Genomic DNA, 22,117 nt, shown 5'->3' with positions numbered 1-22,117 from the left:
ACCTGAGCCAAACCCAAGAGTCCAATGTTCAACCGACTACATCATCCAGGTGCCCTTTTTTCTTGCTTTTCTTAATGGATTTATCACCTAAGTATGCATCTCAAAAAAAATTGTAAAAATTGTTTAATTTTGTCTGCTTTTGAACTTTCCACAAATGGAATCATATAATATATATTTCTTTGGCTGGATCTCTTCCACTCAACATTATTCTTAAAATTCATCTACACTGGGGTGCCTGGGTGGCTCAGTCGTTAAGCATTTGCCTTTGGCTCAGGTCATGATCCCAGAGTCCCGGGATGGAGCCCCACATCGGGCTCCCTGCTTGGCGGGAAGCCTGCTTCTCCCTCTCCCACTCCCCCTGCTTGTGTTCCTGCTCTCGCTATCTCTCTCTCTGTCAAATAAATAAATAAAATCTTAAAAAAAAAAAAGATTCATCTACATTATTGCTTGTAGCTGCAGTTGGTTAGTTTTTATTTATATACAGCACTCTAGTGAATGAATGTTCCACAGTTTGCTTACACATTCTACCGTTGATGGATACTTGGTTTGTTTCCAGTTTCAGGATATTATGAGTAATACTGCCGTGAACATTTCATGTACGTGTCTCTTGACGTCCATGTGTACCTATTTCTGTTGCATGTGTGTCTAGGAGTAGGATTCTGATAACTTATCTGGTGGTATGTGTATCTTCACCTTTATTAGATAATGTCAAACTGCTTTCTGAAATGACCACCAATTTACAATCTGACCAGCAGTGTTTGAGAATTCTTTTTGTTTTTTACAGGTTTATTTTTTATTTTTTTTTTAATATTTTATTTATTTATTTGACTGAGAGAGAGAGACAGCGAGAGTAGGAACACAAGCAGGGGAGTGGGAGAAGGAGAAGCAGGCTCCCCGCTGAGCAAGGAGCCAGATGTGGGGTTCGATCCCAGGACCTTGGGATCATGACCTGAGCCAAAGGCAGACGCTTAACCGACTGAGCCACCCAGGCGCCCCTGAGAATTCTTTATACCTGGTACTATCAGATTTCTTAATTGTAGCTTATCGGGTGAGAAGTAGGATCTCATTATCATTTTAACATGCATTCCTACTCCCCCTCTTTTGGGTACACTTTCTTTCCTACCATTTGCTCTTCCTTAACATTTTTCTCATGATTTCATTTCTACTTACCAGCATGAATTCATTATCTATTGCTGTGGAGCAAATTATACCAAAAACTAGTGGCTTAAAACCATAAATATTTATTTATCTTTCACACTCATTAGTGTAGGTCAGGAATCCAGGAGTGCCTTAGTTGGGTGGTTCTGGCTCAGGGGTTCTTACAAGGTTGCAGTCAAGGTGTTTACCAGAGCTGCAGTCTGAAGGCTTCCCCAGGCCCAGAGGATTCACTTCTAAGGTAGCTCACTTAAACGCCCTGCAAGTTAATGCTAGCCTCCATAGGGCTGCTCCAGTGTCTTCGTGCATGGCAGCCGACTTCTCCCAAAGTGAGGGATCTAATAGAGGGGCAGAGAGGAAATCACAATGCCCTTTCTGACCTGGTCTTTGAAGTCACTTCTGACATTCTATTCATTAGAAGAGAGGCACTGAATGTAGCCTAAAATAAAGGAGAGGATAATTAGGCTTCCTGTCTTGAACAATGGAGTGTCAAAGAACTTGTGTACATGCTTTAAAATGACCACACAACACAATTCAAAATCTCTTGACTGTCACCATCTGGCAAGCACCAAAGTAATCATTATTTCAGGCATTAATGGATATTAAAATTCCTGGGCAAAAGTTAGATTAAAAAAACAAAACAGAAAGTGTGCATAGTCTCAGAGTATCTTCTTATAAGATACTTACTAATTACAAAGGGAATCAAATAACTTAGCAAACACGACCTTGACCAAGTTATCAAAATTAACATCACAATAATGAGACATATCATGTGACTTCCAATATGATGAACTGAGGATACATAAGATCATTTCTGTAGTATTCTTGCCAAAAATGCATAACTTAAATTTAATCACGGGGAAATATCAGATAAACTAAACCCAAGTTGATGAACATTCTAGAAAATAACTGGGTAGTACTCTTCAGTAGTATCAAGGTCATGAAAGACAAAGACGGGTTGAGAAATTATTCCAGATTAAAGGAGATTAAGGAGACAAAAAGAAAAAATGTGATCTTGGACCAGAATAAAGCATATTAACCAGACAACTGGTGAAATTTGAATAAGTTTAGTAGACTAGTTTAAAGTGCTATGTTAATGTCCTGATTTTAATAATTGTACTGTGGTTATGTAAGATGTTAACATTTGGGGAAGCTGGGTGAACAGTATATAGGAATTCCTTGTACTAGTTTTGTAAACTTTTGGTAAACCAAATTTCAAAATGAAAACAAAAAATAAAAATTATTATAAAAATATATATCTTTTTTGGGGCGCCTGGGTGGCTCAGTTGGTTAAGCGACTGCCTTCGGCTCAGGTCATGATCTCAGGGTCCTGGGATCGAGCCCCGCATCGGGCTCCCTGCTCGGCGGGAGGCCTGCTTCTCCCTCTCCCACTCCCCCTGCTTGTGTTCCCTCTCTCGCTGTCTCTCTCTCTGTCAAATAAATAAATAAAATCTTTAAAAAAATAAAAATAAAAATAAATAAATAAAATAAAATAAAAATATATATCTTTTTTTAAAATGAGTTTGGGAACACTTTCTTTAAAGATTTTATTTATTTATTTGACAGAGAGAGAGTACAAGCAGGGAGAGGGGCAGAGGCAGAGGGAGAAGCAGGCTCCCCGCTGAGCAGAGAGCCCGATGTGGGGCTCGATCCCAGGACTCTGGGACCATGACCTGAGCCAAAGACAGATGCTTAACCAACTGAACCACCCAGGTGCCCTTATAAAAATATATATCTTAATTAAAGGATTAATAAAAAAATATGAGTGATACAGTCACATCAGAAGCTCACTAGTCTCTAACAGGAGTAGCTGCTGAGAAGAACAGCAAGAGTTTTCTATATGACCTCCATTTCTTCCCGCTTCTAGTCCTATTAGGCCTTTCTGGTGAAACTTACAATAGTTGTCTGTCTAAAACATATATCTGATCAGGTCAATCTTCTGCTTAAACCCTGTCAATCAAGGGCTTCTCATATCTTAGAAGAAATCCATCTTCCCTTGCAAGGAATCCTTATGTGAATCCTTGGCTGTAACTATATAGAACACATTCCCTAAGACATGCAATGGTTTCTCATTTCTGGATTTTTGCATTTGCTATTCCCTCTTCTTCACTGGAAAAGTCCTGATTTTTCTTGGAGATTAATTTCCAGATGTCTATTTTTCTTTTTGGGGACCCTTTTCTCTCCAAATGGAGTTAATTGTTATCTCCTGCCTCCTATGGCATTTTGTAAGGGATCTCCCTTATAGCATCTGTTGTACTCTGTTGTATGTAGGTGCTTATATATCAGTTGTTGCTTTTCTGGGTACTGTTAGCTTCTAGAGGGTCAGATCAAGCTCTATTCATTGCCAGCGTCAGTCACAGTAACAAATAAATGGTAGACATATTAGTTGTTTATTGCAATGTGAAAAAAAAATTAAAGTGACTTAAAATTAAAGTAACTTAAAGCAATAAACATGTATCATCTAGTACAATTTCTGAGGGTCAGAAGTCCAAGAAGCAGCTTAGAAGAATAGGTTCTGTCTCGGGGTCTCCTAAGGCTCAAATCAAGGTGTCAGGCAGGGCTGCAGTCATCCAAAGGCTTGACTAGGGCTGTTGAATCTGCTTCCAGGATGGCTTACTCACATAACTCTTGACAAAAGACCTCAGTTCTGGTCCAGCTGTTGGCAGAGGGCCTCAGTTTCACCACATGGGCCTCTTCATAGGTCACTAAACTGTCCTCACGACATAGCAGATGGCTTCCTCCAGAGCAAGTGATCTAAGAAAAAAAGTAAGGCAGAAGTCACAATTTTTTTTCGGTAATCTACCTCACAAGTGACATACCATCACTTTTGCTGATGGTCACACATAGTTACCCTGGTAAATGTGGAAGGGCACTAGATAGAGCATGCATACCAGGAGGGAGGAATCCCTGGGCGCCATCTTAGAGGCTGACAAACACAGTAGGTACTTATTCAATGTCTAAATGGATGGATGAATGAATGAATGAATGAATGAACCACCTCTGGACCATATCCCAAAGCACTTAGTGATTAAAGAACCAAAACAAACTTATTTACCTTAAGGCAGTCTCAGCTATAATAAAGTCACCCCCAGACACTGACTAAGACCATAAAAATCACTTGAGAGAGGTTCCCAATGCATTCATTATTCACTCACTCTCTGAATTGAAGGACCTTATCATTTTTCAGGAATATGATCTCAGATCAGGGTGAATGACCTGAGGTCGCTAAGAAGATCAGATGACCCAGCAGTAGACTTCCTGTCCACTGAGAGGTTTAGATGAGCTGGATGCTGGATGCTGTTGAGCTGTTTAGAATGCCGAGTCTTCTACTATCTTCACTAAAGGGAGATTCATGCATGCAGGGGATGGCCAGCTCATAGCACATCAAAATGTTAAGATTTTCCCTTTCCTAATTTTGGGATGAGACACACTTTTCCATTACGTCTTAATCTTTGGTATAAAAGCAGAACAAATAACTGGCCATCCCTGCAGATTTTTATTGAAGATTCTCATATTACTTAATAGCTGTGTACTTTTGAGAAGGATTCACAGCCTTATACCTTCATCTTGTCTTTCTGTCTCACACTAGTTCCCTGTATGGACCATCCTTTCCTTAATGTTTAAGATCAACCTATCCTAATTCTATCAGTTCTTCTAGTTCTAGCCAAGTATCTGCTCCTTCAAGAAGATCCTCTGATCATTCCCTCCAGAGAGTTCACTTCCTTATTGGACCGACACTATTTTACAATTTGTTTCACTCTTGCAGCATTTGAGTTTGTTCTTGAAGGACTTAGGTATATTAGGATGTGTCATACATATTTTAATCTCTACTTCCCCAAAATAAATATTCGTTCATTTTTACACACTAAATATTCTTAAATAAAGAAACAGATACATTTGATTTCCTTTACTAGAATAACGTTTAAAAATAACTCTTTACTCTTGAAAACTTGAAGGTAAATACTTCTGTAATATTCAAGCTATTTTTCAATCTTCTGTTTGTTTTTTGGTTTGTGCTTGCTTTTTGTTGTGATTTCAGCTTTTTAAAATTATTACACCCTTGAAGGCAGGACACCGATACTGTAAAAGTAATAGGTTCCACATGTGCCCTGTTGATGCATTTCCCCTTTAACAAAATTAAGTTCGCTAATCACATTCATTTCTAAAGCCTTTTGAAAATGTGTATCATGCTTATGGGTGGCCACATTCCACAGAACTGAATACGTGCTACAAAAGGAAAGGAGGCTTGGGGGTGGGGAAGGAACCCTTACAAGGCAAGAGAACTGAGCATGTGCGAGGTTCTGTACTGACCAAAGGAGGGCAGGGAAGTGCAGTTGTGGAAATATCGAGGAGAAGGAAAAGAGAAAAGGAATTTAAGGGAGAGAGGGGAGGCTGACCACATTCAGGAGATCAGCCAGAATCCACAAGTGGAGAGTGTGCTTTCAAGGCAGGATGCCTCTTCATCAGAGCCCTGCTGACTCTCAGGACCTTTCTGACATCTCTTTAAGCAGGCCCCATCCTTTGGGGATGCCCAGACCAAGATATTACTCCTCACACTCAGTGACTCCTGAGATCCCAGCCCTTTACCTGACATATGTTCGCCTCCCTGCATCAGAATTGCACGTGGTGGTGTGGGATGGTGGAGTCCGATGGACTTGGAAGAATTCTGGCTCTGCTTGCTACTTAGAAGCTGGCAGGTTACCCAATGGTTTATAGCCTCAGTTTTCTCATCCATAAATTGGGGTTAATAATTCCTACAGTGCAGGTATTATTGTAGATCACGGGTATCACAGGATTGTTGTAAGGATTACACATTAATAGATACTCAATATATTAATAGTAACTATGAAAAGCAGTCTTGCATGGTGGTTAAAAAGCATGGAGTCTGGATCTGGACCGTCTGGGTTTGAATCCTTTTTTCATTACCTACTGTCAGTGTAAGTTATTTTCTGTGATTCACTTTCCTAATCTATCAGTGGGGGTAATAACAGGGCAGCCTGTATCTCACAGAGTTGATGAGAGGATACGATGGTTATAGGACAGTGCCTGTCACATGAAAGGCATTCAGTAGGTGGAAATAGTAGTTGTTGTTGTTGTTGTTGTTGTTATGATTTAAAAAGATGCAGTGGAGGGCAAAGGTTAAGACTGTGTGTTCTAGTGGTGCCTGGGTGGCTCAGTCAGTTAAGCTTCAGCCTTCAGCTCAGGTCATGATCCCAGAGTCCTGGGTTCGAGTCCCACATCAGGCTCCCTGCTCAGTGGGAAGCCGGCTTCTCCCTCTCCCACTGCCCCTCCCCCTGCTTGTTCTCTTTCTCTCTCTCCCTCTCTCTGTGAAAGAATGGAAGGAAAGAAGGAAGGAAGGGAGGGAGGGAGGGAGGGAGGAAGGAAGGAAGGAAAGAAAGAAAAAAAAAAGAAAGACTATGTGTTCTAGTGCTGAACTACGTGGGTTCAGACCCTTGTTCTACTCTTTACCAGTTGTATGATCCCAGGGTCTCCATTCCCTCATCTGTAGATTGGGGATAATAATAGTAGCTACTTCATAAGATGAAATAAATCCGTATGCATAAAGCTGATGCACGGTAAACAATAAATGCTAGCCATTAGTGGTATAAATTCCCTTCAGCCATAGCTCCGGTTTTTATGAATTTCTGTGGGTCATTTTAAAGCTTGATATTTTGTACAATTAAATAAACTTAAAGTTTATGTGTTCTGTGGTGATTAACCTGAACTACCAGTTCCCTTGGAAATAAGCCAGGCTTTTAACCATAAAAGGTTTTCAACCGGGTCCCAGCTGACCGTCTTTTCGGTGTCTATGTGTATAGCAGATGGTGAGCTGCATTTTTAAAACTGTTCTCTCCACAGAGAAGACTGTAAAGTTCTGAGAAAAATTAAATGCCCTCATTACAAGAGAGTGCCATTGTCTCGGCGCCCTCAGCCCCTACCTTAATGACTGGCACTGCGAAGTCCCACACAAAGGGAAGAGACCTCATAATTAGGCGTGTTGGAGAATCTTCCCGGGTGCTACAGCCTGGGGTTTTCAATGACACACCAAAAGCCAGCCACTTCAACTCGCATTTTTACTTCGCTCGCCAGCTGCACTGCGGTCCCAGTGCAAGTCGTTCGCTCAGATGCCGGAAAGGCTGACACTCCAGGAAACCTTTTTTCTTTTTTTTTTTCATTTCTTCAGCCAATAATCTTGCAGCCCAGTGATGTCACTCAACAATTATGCAATATGACTTAACTGTTGGATAGGTGACAGGAATTCCACTGACACCAAGATCACAATGAAACTGCTTAGCTGCTAAATTAGTCATATTGTACGTTACCGATAAGTCACTTTTAAACTGATTAACTGCCAGTCCCAATAGCACTATTGTCTAGTTAGGGAAGTCAGGGCCCCATCACTCACAGTTTAAATGATCACATCCAGTTATTCCAGCGTCTGAATCATGCCAATGAAGTGGTTATTGAACTTCATAACATCACAGGCCACTTGAAAAGGGACACAGTGTGAAAAGGAAACACTTTCTATCTTCTATTTTTAAGGGAAAATTTGTACCATGTTTTCTGGACTGTAGCCTCCAGTTAGTCATTCCATTCTCTTGATGATTCTCCAAATCCAAATAGCATGAGAATAGGATCCTGTTTCTCAGTGAAGACAGGGATTATTTAGCATTGTTTTTTTCTTTCTTCCACAAGTTGGCCTCTGTCCTACAGTTCAGCTACACTATGAAAGGGGACTTTTTACTGACCGCAAACCACGAGGTGGATATCACTTATTCCATAAAATCAGTTGTTAAAATAATGCTTTAATTTTCCCGTTTCAAAAGTAATACATGTGTGTTCGAGACAATTTAGGAAATACTGAAAAGTACGAGGAAAGCCCCCCCAATCTCATCCTCCCCCCAAAAATCATAACTAGAACTTTGTAACTTTCTTCCAATCTCAATAAAGAATGAATACAGCAGCCGAACAAACTTCCTGTCAGGCAGTGTGGTGGGTGCTGGGCGTAGAAAGATAAATAAGATTCCAACTGTCTCCCTTAAGAAGCGCACAGCTTAACGTAATGGGGTATTTTAACACAAAAGAGGCATTTAGCACAGGCTGGAGAGAACAGAATGTGGAGTGGAGGAGATGGAAGGGATTATCAGAGCAGATTAGAGAAATCCTAGAGCAGGGCTACTCAAAGTGTGGTCCACAAGGTGACATCAGATCTTACAAGCTACCTACAGAAACAGAGAGAAAGCATTTAAAACCTTTGGAACATTTTGACAAAGTGAGTGTATGTCTTTTGAATCTAAAAATAACTTTTTAAATTGGACTTGTATTTTTTAATTTGACTTTTGTCGTATTTATTTGTATAGTATCTTCAAAAGATCAGTCCACAGTGGATTCAAAATTAAAAATTAAAAGCTCCCTTGTCACTATAAAAACCATTATCTTCGGGGACACAATAACTTAGCTAAGTGTAAGGTAACCGACCGTCCTGGTTTGCACTAAACCTGGCAAAGTCCCAGGCAAACCAGGATGAGTTGGCCATCTTACAAGTGTTTTAATTGCAAGACAAAGTTAGCTTCGTGAGAGGATAGATCAGATGAAGGGGAAACAATCATCAAAGAAATAAAAGAAGAAAATTTCTCTGAGCTGAAGAGAGATTTTAGTCTTCAGGTCAAGAGTTCACTAATGGCGAGGTAGGACTATTGAAAAGAGAGTCACACCTAGCTACATCCTGATGCACTTTCTAAATTCCAAGGATCACGAGAAAAATCCTCTGAGATTACACATACACGGCAAAATAAAGTGAACAAAATAAATTAGTAAGGTGGTAAAACACAGTATTTATAATATTACATTCCTTTAACATAAAGACATCTGCTTTAGCTTTCTAAGTTAGGAGAGAAAATAAGGAAGAATTGTCATTTACATACAAATATAATAATGAGGGTAATAAAGTGGAGATAGAAAACAATACTATGAAAAAGGAAAATGCCAACATGGTAACATCGTTAACATAATTTATATGATTTGGTATCAAATTTGGCTCTAAGCTTCCTGGCTGGTGACGGAAAGTTTCGGAGTCACAATTATTCAAATTGCTGTTACTATGATGAAGGAAGAATTATATATCAGACTACCAGTAAGACATGATTTCCTGGCACTGAAATCTAAAACAAATTCTCTGAAGGAGTTTAATAGTAGGGGCAATCAAGTGGTATGATAGACACTGTCCTCAATAGCATTTCTATAGCAAATGTGGGAGCGTATTTCACATATGTGTTTCTTCTAGGGATCCTCATTAATGTCAGTAAAGGGTTTCAAGAAGTAAAAATACATGCTAGCCTAAACACCTTATTTGATCCAAGGATAGAACTTAGAATACCCTAGAGGAGAAGATGACTAGTCACTTAGTGTTCTCCAAATATTTTTTCTTTCAGCCAAACTAATGTGATAACATAATTTGAGGTCTCATAATGTCACGAAAGAAGTTACTCTGGTGATTTTGTTGCTGACTGGGGGGATATAAAAATTCCAGTTTCAAAGGAAATACAGTTAGACTTTGTACCTAGCACTTCCAGTACTTTTGATATTAATATTAATTAATTATTAATTAAATAGACATCAAATTTGTGTGAGAGCAAGTTATTATGCATCACATAATAAATGTTATTTTAGTAGACATCAATAGCCTTAACACTCAGTTTTACTTCTCTGGCACTCTCAATAACTTTAATAAATATTGTAACACTTCCATTAATGCAAATGGATTTGTTTGTCAAAATATTGTTCTAATACCCAGTCTTAATAATTTTAAGGTAGAAAAACTTCTTTCACATGCCATCTGTTTGAATGAGTGAAAATTAGTTTGCAAATCAAGTATGTACATTTTTATCATTTTTTAGAATATGTATTTGGATAAACGTAGTATTTATAAATATATAAGCACAGAAAAAAATTAGAGAGATATAATAAAATGTTAACCCTGCTTACCTCTGGGTAGCAGAATTTGGGTGACTTTTTTTTTCTTCTTTTACTTGTCCATTGGTTTGAATAACTTGTATTATCTTTGCAAGAAGAAAGAGAATATTATTATTGTTCTATTTAACTGCACATAGGGGTGAGAACAAGAGCTGTCTCTACATCATCCCTAAAGCACATCAGCCAGATAATCTTCCTGCACCATCTACCTCTTGTATCCCAGTTGCCCTTTAATGACCTTCATGATGATTGCAAAGGTCGGCTAGTTTGAGAAAGCATGCAATTGGGGTTAGAGACAATCCTCAACTTTTGCTTCAGTAGCAGCTATGTGACTTTGGGCATATTTTTACACTTTTGATTCCCTCGTTCCTCATTTTCAAGATCAAGACTGGATTGCCGTGAGCATAAAATGAAGTCACCGATGCATAATAAAACTCCTGGAACAAAATAGGTGTTCAAGAAATAGTACACACTAATTCACTTGCTCCATTCCTGAAAGGATATGTCCTGTTTCTATGGACACCAGTTCACTTCCCTGTGGTATCTTCACCTAAACCTGGTTTCAGTCCAGTGAAAGTGTTGGAAAAATAAGCCCACGTTCTCTCTTCCCATGTTCACCAGTTAGGAGTAGCAAAAGGGAGAAACAGGAAGACCTACTGAGTATCAGGCACCATGTTATGTGTGTTACTTTGCTTAAGGAAGGCTCCATATTTTCCCAAACACTTAAACACCTGTGGAGTCTCAAGTCTCTACCTTCTTATTGACGCACTCACCTGTGGAGAACTATCTTACATCATATCATCATTCACCCTAACACAATTTCTTCCTGTCTTCATTGTCACGGACTCCTGGTTGTGACACACAAGGCAGTTGCTTATGTCACTGTCACAGGTCACATTTTCAGAACTTCACGTCATATCGTTTGGGACCCTAAAAATGAAAATGATATGTTTCTATCACTTCATCTACACATCACAATATCTCCGATCTTTATTTCTTACATCAATGGCTTTGTAATCGGTCTCTCTAACCTATGTGAAGCACGCTTTACTTAAACGAACCTTACTCGACATGGAGAAAACGAGACAGAAGGATAACGAAATGGGTATCTCTAATTATCGGGCCCCAGTTGGGAAAATGCGACTAGGTTTATCCTTCTAGAAAGAACTGACTCTCATCACATGTATATTGCAAAAAAGCATTCCAGTACAAGAATGTTTCTGGGTCTCTGACAACTTGTTCTCGTTATAACTTTGCCTCCGTATTTCAGACACAGAGAGTTAAGCAATTGTAGGGGGAGCCTGAGAGACTTGGGAACAGGGCCTTCCTTCCTAATGATCTATTGCAATTGTTACACACTGATTGCACAACAAAGGTTTCTATTTTCCTACTTTTTTTCTTTATCATTTGTCTATTATGCCTTTTTTTTCTTCACTCTCTTATAACCTCACCCTTTCTCGTCTCTTACGCTTTTGTTTCTGTGACATAAAAACTCTAAGAAGGGAAATTGTTAATTGTGTACCTCAAAGCCCCAACTCTATATGATCTAATTAGCCCCGTAAACATGACCCACATCTCTTCCCCTGAAAGCTTTCCTAACGATTTATCTACTAAAGCTTGAGTTTTCTACGAACACATTTCCTAGGAAATGTCCCCAGATGGCATGTGATCTTTCCGTTTTCGACAAGCTGCCTTGATCAGGTGTCACCCAACTGACCTGCTTTTCTCCTCCTTTATTCTCAACACAATGTTGTCTCAACAAACTATCCACTAAGTCCTGGTTTTTCTCCACTGAATTCCATTCTCAGCCCTAGCCATACACCACACCTGCCACAAACACTCATTGCTAGCATACCCTTTATTCCCTCAGGATTCTCACAGGGCCTCTGAGTGACCTTGAAACTCCCTCATCATCTCGCCAGTGTTCTCCTCCAATATTTTGGCTGTGTGGAACTTGGCTTCGGGTTTGTCGCCACCTCAATTCCTTTTTTAATTTCCAGTTGGCTGGGAGCCAACCCTCTGCCCTTGACCCCATGCTCACCTTGCAAGCTACCTATCCAGGTCATCCTTTTCTTCATACTTCTCTCATTGTTCAAAAGAGTAAACCCAACACAAAGCAGTGAAGAAGAGTAATAGGGGAAGAAATCAGTGGGGGCTCCGGGATACTTTTAGATCATAGATCATAGAGCAGAGGAATCCTTGATGCCATCGAGTCTAACTCTGCCATTTTACAGATGACAGTGCCGGGAGCTCAGAGTCTAATGTCATAGACCATTCAAATGAATCAGGACCAGAGCTACCAGGAAGAGTATTTCCAAGTGATTGAAATCATTAACTTTGTAATCATATATACATGGATTCAAATCCAAAGCTATGTGGCCTTGTACAATTAATTAAAACCCTCTAATCCATAGTATTCTTATTATGAAAATGGGGATGATGACACCTATCTTAGTGGATTATGAAGCTGGATATATGGTCATTATTAATTATTAACTAGAATCCAGCTCTGTTGACTTTTAGTCTAATGCCCTTTACAAGATAATGCTGTTATTATGGTTCTGGTGCCAATCCTCCAAGATTGTATCTTTAATCTTTACTAATGATGGTGTGACTTTGAGCAATTTATTTACAAAACTGTACTTCAGTTGATTAATCCATAATGTAAAGCTAATCATAATATCCAGTGTACAGGTGGTTGTGAGGATTAAATAGATAATCCTTGTAAATATAGCATTCTACATAGTGTCTAGCATGTAGGAAACAACAAGACATCGAAATGTTCTATATAGTCCCAAACGCCCAGAATGAATTCACGAATGGTCAGGATAATCTTCTGCCACATACCCTCAGAAACAGATCCAGGGTTATATATTTGGTTCTCTTTGGCCCACAGTGACCATATTCATTCATTCAAGCTGGGCCTCAAACAACAGGTAGCACTAGAGCATGTGGAGATGGAAGAAAAAATGTTTTCCACCAAAGCAACAACTGTGAACAAAGGAAAGAAAGGGCAAAGTATGCTGCGGTTCTCTCAAACATGAATTCTGTTTCAAAGGCTTCAAATTGGCTTTCCCACCTATAGTCTCATGCTCTCCCATCTATCATCTCTGCAGCTGCCAGAAATGAAATATTAATTTCGACATGATTATAATCCTTCCAATTTTACTACTCCCCATCAGATTCAGAATAAAGTCCTAGCTCCTTAGCACAGCCTTTTGGCCCTGTCCCCATCTCTTGCCACCAGCCTTGCCATCCTCAAGTCCACTGCTCTGCCAACCACCCTGCCTGAACCACTTGTACATATCCGAGTCATCTAACTCACCCTCAGCCCTTTGCATGGGCTATATCCTTGGCCCCAAACATTATATGTCCTACTTGGCCTTCAAGACTCAGTTCAGAGGTTGCCTATGAGGGGTCTTCTATGACACCGTTTGCCCATCCCACCACTTCTGCCCAAGAGCAGCGTTCCTCCTTGGAGGTCCCATAGCAGCCTACATGAACCTCAAGCACAGCTGGTAACATATGGGATTCTGTGTTTGTATCTCTCTCCCGCACAAGGAATGTGCATTCCTTGATCACAGAGCCCAGAACCTTCCAAGGGCCCATTATGTGTCAGGCACAGTTGTAGGAATTGGGAATACAAAGAACAAGAGAGATAAAGTCCCTGATGTCTCAGAGCTCATGGTCCAGTGGGGTAAATCAGACAATTAACAAAGTTAAGTGCAAAAATAAATATTTTTAGATAGGGACAAGAGCTGTGAAGATAATAAAATGGCATAATATGCTAAAAAGTGCTAAGGGAGGGGAAGGACAACAAAGTGGCCTAATCATGGCATTTGAGTAATAAACTGATGAGAGGCCAGTCATGCCTGGGAATATCAAGGGCGAGATTGTTCCAGGCTGAGGGAAAAGCAAGAGCTCAAAATGCTTTTGGAAAGAAGGAAGGGATTGGTTGGGATCTAGTCCAAGGCTGTAAAGGAGATTCCAGCACCTCCTGTATAGGAACCAGGATTATACTAATTTTTCAGTTCGGGAATGTAAGGCAGAGAAAAGCACCGAAATAATCAGGTCCACTTTAGACTTGGGAACTTTGGGGGTCGGAGGGAGCCGTCAGGAGCTGGGATGAACTGGTGAGTGAAGGAGGTTTCTATAAACCAACATTTCCTGAAGAATGTCCCAGAAATTCTAGACTAGACCCCAGAGTCACCCTCAAGTCTGGGAAATAGTGCTCCTCTCACACTGCTCTCCCATCCCTTACCCCCCAGCCACTTGGGCACTCATAACGTACCATAGCATCTTAAAGGCTTTGAATAATTCAGCATTTTGAAAACCTGGTTAATTTTGATTTCCCAAATTAATTTGACCATTGTATGTGTTTTATTTTGTTTTGCTCTGCTTGAACACAGCAATGCCTAAGTCCTGAGAACGAGTACTTCAGGAAGCTCTGGTCTGTATCACTCTCCATAACCCACAAGCCTTGCTGTTGTAATTTCTAGCTTCCAATTCCATTTTGTTCAGTAGAAGCATTTAATAAATATAAGGTAGGATTTTTGAAAAGAGACAATAGTTCGGTTTGCAGGTATAAAAGTAAAGAGTGCAAGAGTCAATAAATCTAATTTCACCAATTTATTCACCTTAAAATAATTTCAACAGAATTAAAACTGGTTAATGCATGTAATGATAAATATATGTGAATATAAACTAGTGTAAGTTCTATGAAAACAAGAAGTCTATTACTAAAGGTTAAAATCCAATTCAAATGCATTTTAATGCACTGCAGATTAGTCAGATCTTCTAAATTAAAATTAATAGTTTTTGCTCAAGCAAGTGCAAAAAATTAAGTTTACTTATTATAAATCCAACTTGCTTATTTTGATTGCAACCATTTTATTTTTATTTTTTTTTTTATAAATTTATTTATTTATTTGAGAGAGCGAGAATGAGAGAGAGAGAGAGAGTACATGAGAGGGGGGAGGGTCAGAGGGAGAAGCAGGCTCCCCGCTGAGCAGGGAGCCTGATGCGGGACTCGATCCCGGGACTCCAGGATCATGACCTGAGCCGAAGGCAGTCGCCTAACCAACTGAGCCACCCAGGCGCCCCTTGATTGCAACCATTTTAAATGGCTGAACTATTAAGCACACTTTAAGATTAATTTTTAAAAATCAAATACATAAGACTTAATAATATACTTAACAGAGGGAAAAAACCCATGTCAAAGACTAATTAATACCACTGACATTCTCTCAGTAACTAGAAGTAAGATTAATAACAAGTTCCTCCAATACCATTTTATATTATAATATATTTAAAGTCCATTGGAAAATTGGCATTATGTTTTCTCATTAAGTTTATTCTAATAAACTATGCAAAATGGTTGTTCTGACCATATGGAAATGTTAAATTTCAATCATAAATTTCACATATATATCATCAGCATATATAAAACCCACTTCCTAAGTTTTAATTATAGCCATCTTTGTCAAATAACTCTTCACAAGTTTCCATTTTTCTAAAACCTTTACAGTTATGAGTCATGTCAAATAAAGTGGAGACCTCAAAAGAAGTTACTGAGGAAATGAATGCTAATAGTGTAATAACTAAAAATGTTCATAATATAATGTATTCTCAAACCAAGTTTCCTCTGGTAAATAACAAATAATTTGTTACACTTCCAAACTGGTTGTCAAAATATGAAACAGTAGCTTAATTATTCAGCTGATTAATGTATAGCTAATACAATAAGAACAATATCATTGTTAGCTAGAATTAACCTAAACCTCTCCGAATTATCACTTTATACAAGCCTTCAGTCAAAATTCACTTTTTAAAGTCTACCTTTTGTTTGTCTTGTAACAGTCAATTCAAAATTATAACTAAGAATTTTTATCATATTTTAATACATGTGGCTGTTTTTAGCATCTCAGTATTTATTCTTTATAGAAAAAATTGCTTCAGCACTCATTGCAGTAATTTTTCTTTTTTGGGAAGTCACTCGGGCCTAATGTTAAGGAAGATCATTTACAAGAAAATACTCCATTAAAATGCTTTCTCAACTAGTTAAATGGTACATCTATATCCATATGGTGGACTATCATAGACTCGTGTAAAAGTCATGTTGTGTGGGGAGAAGTCTTTTAAAGAAATGATACTGGGTCAATCAGACACATATGTGAAAAAAATCTTGATCATCTGCCACAAACTATATGTAAAAATCAACTTTAGATATATCATAAACCTAAATGTGGAAGGTAAGATATATAACTTTTAGAAAAAACACAAGAGAACATCTTCATGACCTCAAAATAGGCCAAGATTTCTGAAACAGGACACAGAAAGCACTAACCATAAAAAAATATTGATAAGTTGGACTACATTAAAACTAAGAACTTCCATCCCATGAGAAGTTATCATTAAGAGGCAAGCCATAGAGTGGGAGAAGATATTTGTACTACAAATCTGACAAAGGACTCATTCAAAGATGTAAAGAACTCCTACAGGTCAATACCAAAAAGCAGACAACTCAAGAGAAAAATAAGCAGAAGAGTTGAACAAGCATTTCACAAGACAGGGTCTCCAAATGACTGGTAAATAAGTGAAATGAAAATTAAAACCACAATGAGATACCACTACCCACCCATCCAAATGACCGAAATTGTCCTGGATTTCTTTAAGTGAACGCATCATCAGGGTAATAAAAAAGACAAGTATTATCTATATGCTTCTGTAGGGTTTATACAAAAAGGATAAACATATATATAGGCCTTATCGATAGAGGTAAAAGAAGAGCTTCAACCGATTACCTTCAATGGCCTGGCCTTTTTAAGCTGAGAATACCAAGCATTGGCAAGAATGAGAAACAGGTGGAACCCTTAAACATACGTTACTGGTGACAGCCTAAAATTGGTATCACCATTTTGGAACTGTTTGGCAATCATCTAGTAATGCTAAACATATGCCTACCATACCACCTAACAATCCATTTTCTAGGATAGAAAGGGGTGTGCGTGTCCTCCAGAAGATTTCTTTGTGTAGTCTTCTACCACAACGTATTTAACCATTCTATTTTGCATGACATGTGTGTTGTTGGCCCCTCCTGAGGTATAATGAATAATGCTGCTCTGCACATAAGGACGAGAGAAGGTAGACAAAAACAAAAATGAAAAATACATACACTAGTTTTAATAAATATTTTATAACAGACCATCTATTTTATAAATACAACATTTACACAAACTTCAAAACCAGGGGCGGGGAAGCCTCTCTGCTTCGGAAGTCAGGATAGTGGGAACACCTGAGATGCAGCACAGTGCCTAGAAGGGGGCATGAGGGAGGCTTTTGGGGAGCTGGTGAGTGCTGCTGTGCACCCCAGAGTCAGTTACATGCATGCATGTGTTGGTTACGTGGGTGCATTCACTGTGACAACATTCATCAAGCTACTCACAATTTGTGTATTTTCATTTTTGTATTATACTGCAATCAAATCCATACTTAAAAAATTCTGTTGCATATATAGGCATATGTCTAAGGTACAGTGTGAAATAAAGAGAAGGATGCAGACTAGAATGAACACCGTGGTCCCTGTCGGGGGAGAAAGAGACGGAGAAATGGATGTATGCACAGCAGGCTGACTGGATACACACCAAATAGTGAGAGCAATTCTCTCTGAGCTTTCAACCCTTTACGTTTCGGGGTTTTTTTGTACTTTTTCTGGATTTCTTGGATTTCCTTATGTGGCCAAATTACATAAAAAGGATAAATGTTATCTATATGCTCCTGCCAGGATTTACACAAAAAGAATAAACCAATCTTATCAACACATAGGCTTTGTCTGTAGAGGGAAAAGAAAGAGTTTTAAGCAATTACCTCCAATGGCCTGGAAAATTGAGTGAAAACATCAACCTGGTATGAAATACATATTATATGGAATATTATTGAGGAGCTGTGAAGGAAACTTAGAAAATGTGTCAACAAATGAATGTCTCTTCAATGTCCTGAACTTCTTGCTTTACGAAGTATCTGAAAAATTGCCTCATTTTGCCCCCCAAATCCTAGCATGTCAATAACTCACCTACCATTTGGACATTTTAAATACTTCTTCAGAAGTCTAGTGAAATGCATTTTAGTTAAACAGGGCACATGATAATCCAGCTTTTTTCTAACATAGGAAACAAATGAACCCGTAAATATTTTCTCCTCCTCTCCCTCTTGGCCGCGTCTTCTCCCACCTCTCTCCCACCTTCCCCCCCTTCTCCTGAGGACTGCCAATGCGAGGACCGCCTTGCATTGGCGTCTTCTCTTTCTCCCCCCTTCCCCTATTTGGTCTCAGTCCTGGGGCTGCAAGTGAGGCTGGAAGGTCCTAAGCTTAACTCTCCTAGTGTCCTTGAACTGCAAGCTGAAGTGGAGGCCCCACTCTAAAATTGGAAGTGCAGAGAGAGAAGAGAAAGTGAACAATTCTCCGTTTCTTCTCCCTTCTCCTGGCTCCCGCCCCTCCCCCTCGGTTTCCCAACACAGGCCCAGCTATAGGTCAAGTTGAATGCAGCTGCCAACACTGTGATGCCAGCTTGTTCACACTGAGCACTACTTTTCACGTGGTAGGTCACAGAGCAGTAGGGGAAAGGGAGGTGGTGATGCAATATCTAATAGCCAGGCGAGGGGTGGGGGACCAGGAAGTTGTGTGTGGTTGGGGGTGGGGGAAGCAAGATCCAGCAGGGGAATGGAGCTTGCATCCAAGTGGCTGAGAGTGGTCCTCCTCACCTATCATCATGGAATGTGCAAAGCAGGTGCTGTGTGCATCGTAAAAGAAAAAGAAATGATTGTTCAAGTGAGATTGCATACATCCAAGTTATTTGAAAACCCTGAAATTCTCCAAATATCAGGGATGAGTTACAATTATGAAGATAAATGCTTTAGGGACTTTCAGAGCAATTCATATTTAAAAGGAGTACAAAAACTCAGGAAGATTAATAGGCATCCTAGAAATTCCCCCGACAGAAACTCTGAAACCTGCATCAAGACTTTCTGTTTCACGAGGACAAGGAAGGGGGGTGGTTTCCACTGGGCCCAGCAGAAGGGAGCAGAAAGGTCACCTCCTCCCAATCAGCAAATATCTGAAATCCCCACAGGCAGGATTGTGATATGAGGCCCAAGGACGCAGAACACACAGGATAAGACCCCAGGCCAGAGCTACGAGATCAAGAATCAGCCCCCCAAAGAAGCAGGGGAAGCTGCTTTTCTCGCCCTGCTGGAACACCAGTCCCCCAAGAACAGAAGCACAGCGAAGGAAGATTGTGCTTGGCTCAGCCTGCTTGGCAAAACTAGGTGAAATGGACCGAGAGCACCGACTAGGTTTGACGATTTGATGTCTGAGGGGGTTTTGGGGTGAAGCAGAAACTAAAATGATTTGATAGAAAACCATGAAGGCAGATGAAGGAGAAAAGACAGAAGAGGAGCTACTCACTGTCGAAAGGGATAGCAGGTTGAGAGAGAGGCATGGCTGGGGGTGGTGGGAGGAAAGAGCGTAAGGATAGAGAGGGAGGAGGAAGACAGCCCAGAAGGAGTGGGATTCACTGTAGAACACAATCGGAGACCCCCATCTGAAACTGTGCAGGCCCAATAGTGGTAGTTTGGGATGCTCTTATAATTGGGCTGAGGATTTTCTCTTTAAATAAATGAACCATAAATGATCCAAACAGGTTTTTAAAACTTTTTATCACAGAAAGTTAAACATACAAAAAAGTAAGCAGAATATAATAAGGGCCTTCATATACCCAATTACTCCACATCAGTAATTGTCAAATCGCAGCCAACTGTGCCGAACTCCATCTATTTCCCTCATTCTCATATTCGGTTTTTTTTTATTTTTGTGGTTAAAAATACTCTCATATTAGTTTAAAGCACATTCCAGATACTGTTTCATTTCATCCATAAATATAGCATGTATCTCTAAAAGATAAATGTTTCTTTTATTCTTTTTAAATAATCACAATATCATTATTATACCTTAAAAACAATTTCTTAATATCAGGGGCTATTTTGCAGTCATTTCTATGCTAAAGCCTCTCCTTCTATTGCTGTACCCAAAAGGGCTTGTGCATTTTAGAACAGCTAAGGGCTAGGGAAAACTTTACTAAGAGAAGGGGCCAGCTGTGAAGTGGAGAACACCTTGTCAGACTCCATACACAGCTCTGAAAGACTACAGTGGGGTGGCCGGGCTCACTCAGTCAGTGGAGCACGCAACTCTTAATCTCAGGGTTGTGGGTTTGAGCCCCATGTTGGGTATAGAGATTACTGGAAAAAAATCATAAATAAATAAACAAACAAACAAATGATTACATCAATCAGTTGACCACAAAAACACATTTGAGCTACTCTTGATGACAGCAAAGAATTATGGGACCTAAGTGATGGGGAAAAGGACGTTTTCTGTTCGGCCTACCTCAACGGCTGTGAACTTTTTTGATAGTGCATCCCCACCTGAAAGAAAAAAAAGTCTATTGTGCTAATACAGTATGTGCAGCATAAAATATTTTAAAAACAGCTATCATTAGAGGATGAGATTTAAAAATAGAGATAGAACTTGTCATTTTTCCCCTGCACCCTAATAAATCATCGTGGTCCCCTCCCTTGGAAACTACTGCTCTTAATTGCCACAGTTATCCCAAGAGCAGTCTTTAAGTGGAGATAGGGAGTCAAGTTTGGCAGGTTGAAAATGAGCCTGGGGACACTCGGACAAAGAACAGTGGAGGTCATTGGTCTCATCTCGGCTGTACTTTAGAGTCAGCTTAGGAGGTTTTGAGAAATGTGAACACCCAGGCCCCACCCCATACCAACTGAATCAGTAATTCTGGGGGTGGAGTCTGTGAGTTGGTTTTTTTTTTTTTTAATTTCCCAGGTGATTCTAATATGCAGACAGGGTTGAAAAACCAGTGGTATAGGTGTTTAAAAAAAAACAAACAAAAACAGTTGCTTAACTTACGAATATCAGTTCTGACTTAAAAGCATGATACTACTTTCCCACATAAGAGTAGGGAAAATGTTTCACTCTCCAATAAAGACAGGGTGAAGGTAAGTGCGAAGAAAAGCACAAACTTGAAAGTAAAAACCATATGTAATAAAATAATAGTGAGGTTCTCTCAGAAGAGGGTGGTTTTCATTTTCATATTCCAGGTTCTAATTTACTACCTCTTCAACTGCTCCAATTTTGACAGACTTTATTTTCGTTTAATCAGAAACACTTATCCGATTAGATTATTCAAATTATCTAATGACTATTTCATATTGCAATCATGTTTACTTCGTATGTCAAAATAATTAATTCTGGCTACTTCAATCTTTTGTTTAATCAAGTTTGTCTCTCAATTGTTGGGGGGGGGAGTGGAAAGTGCCTGACCTTAAAAAAATAAAAAAGACATTTTCTCTCTCTGAGGAACTGACTTCATCAAATTATCCTGAAGGGAAAAGCAAGCACAAAAACGTGAAAAAAAGTACAAGGCATCTGGAAAGCACAATGCTGCACAATGAACAACACACCAAATCCTGCAGGGAAATATGCACCACAATACATTATTTCCTGTGACTTCCTGGCTGAGGAACACTGAAGAACAGTAAAAATTCTTCCAGAAATTCTTTCCTCAGCTGTCTTATTGATGGATTTAGCATAGGTATTTGGTCAGAATGTTAAATCATTGTCCAATCCAAACATGTATATTGACAAATGTTTACATATCTAATCACAAGTGCCACGCAGCTCCTTAAAATGAAGGTTGAAAGAAACTTGAACTGGATTCCATTTTATCACAAGCCTAGAATGCTAAAAATGCTGTGGCAAAGCCATCAATTCATTCATCTGAATGAAAAAGCCTATAAAATCGCAGGCGTCTTTGGTCACATCCTTAGATTTCACTATTCTACCAATTCCACAAAAGTTATACTGACACTATCTTTTGTGCTAGAAGCAAAGTTAATTGTCTTCTGCAGGGTACTTAAA

General features: G+C 39.4%; 1 long non-coding RNA gene across 1 annotated transcript; it reads right to left on the bottom strand.

Annotated features, from left to right (window-relative positions):
* Nucleotides 1-2,956: 2,956 nt before the first annotated feature.
* LOC116634936 lies at nt 2,957-20,604 on the bottom strand. Its single transcript, XR_004300079.1, has 4 exons — nt 20,567-20,604; nt 10,902-11,058; nt 10,141-10,214; nt 2,957-3,909 (listed from the first exon to the last, which is right to left on the bottom strand). It is a non-coding gene; the product is annotated as an uncharacterized LOC116634936 (long non-coding RNA).
* Between the last annotated feature and the right edge of the window lie 1,513 nt (nt 20,605-22,117).

The sequence above is a fragment of the Phoca vitulina genome, unplaced genomic scaffold (genome assembly GCF_004348235.1).
Source record: "Phoca vitulina isolate PV1807 unplaced genomic scaffold, GSC_HSeal_1.0 scaffold10, whole genome shotgun sequence".
In the NCBI taxonomy this organism is placed as follows: Eukaryota; Metazoa; Chordata; class Mammalia; order Carnivora; family Phocidae; genus Phoca; species Phoca vitulina.
Note: the sequence above shows the minus strand (reverse complement) of the source record. Positions and strands in the feature narration are given on the sequence as shown.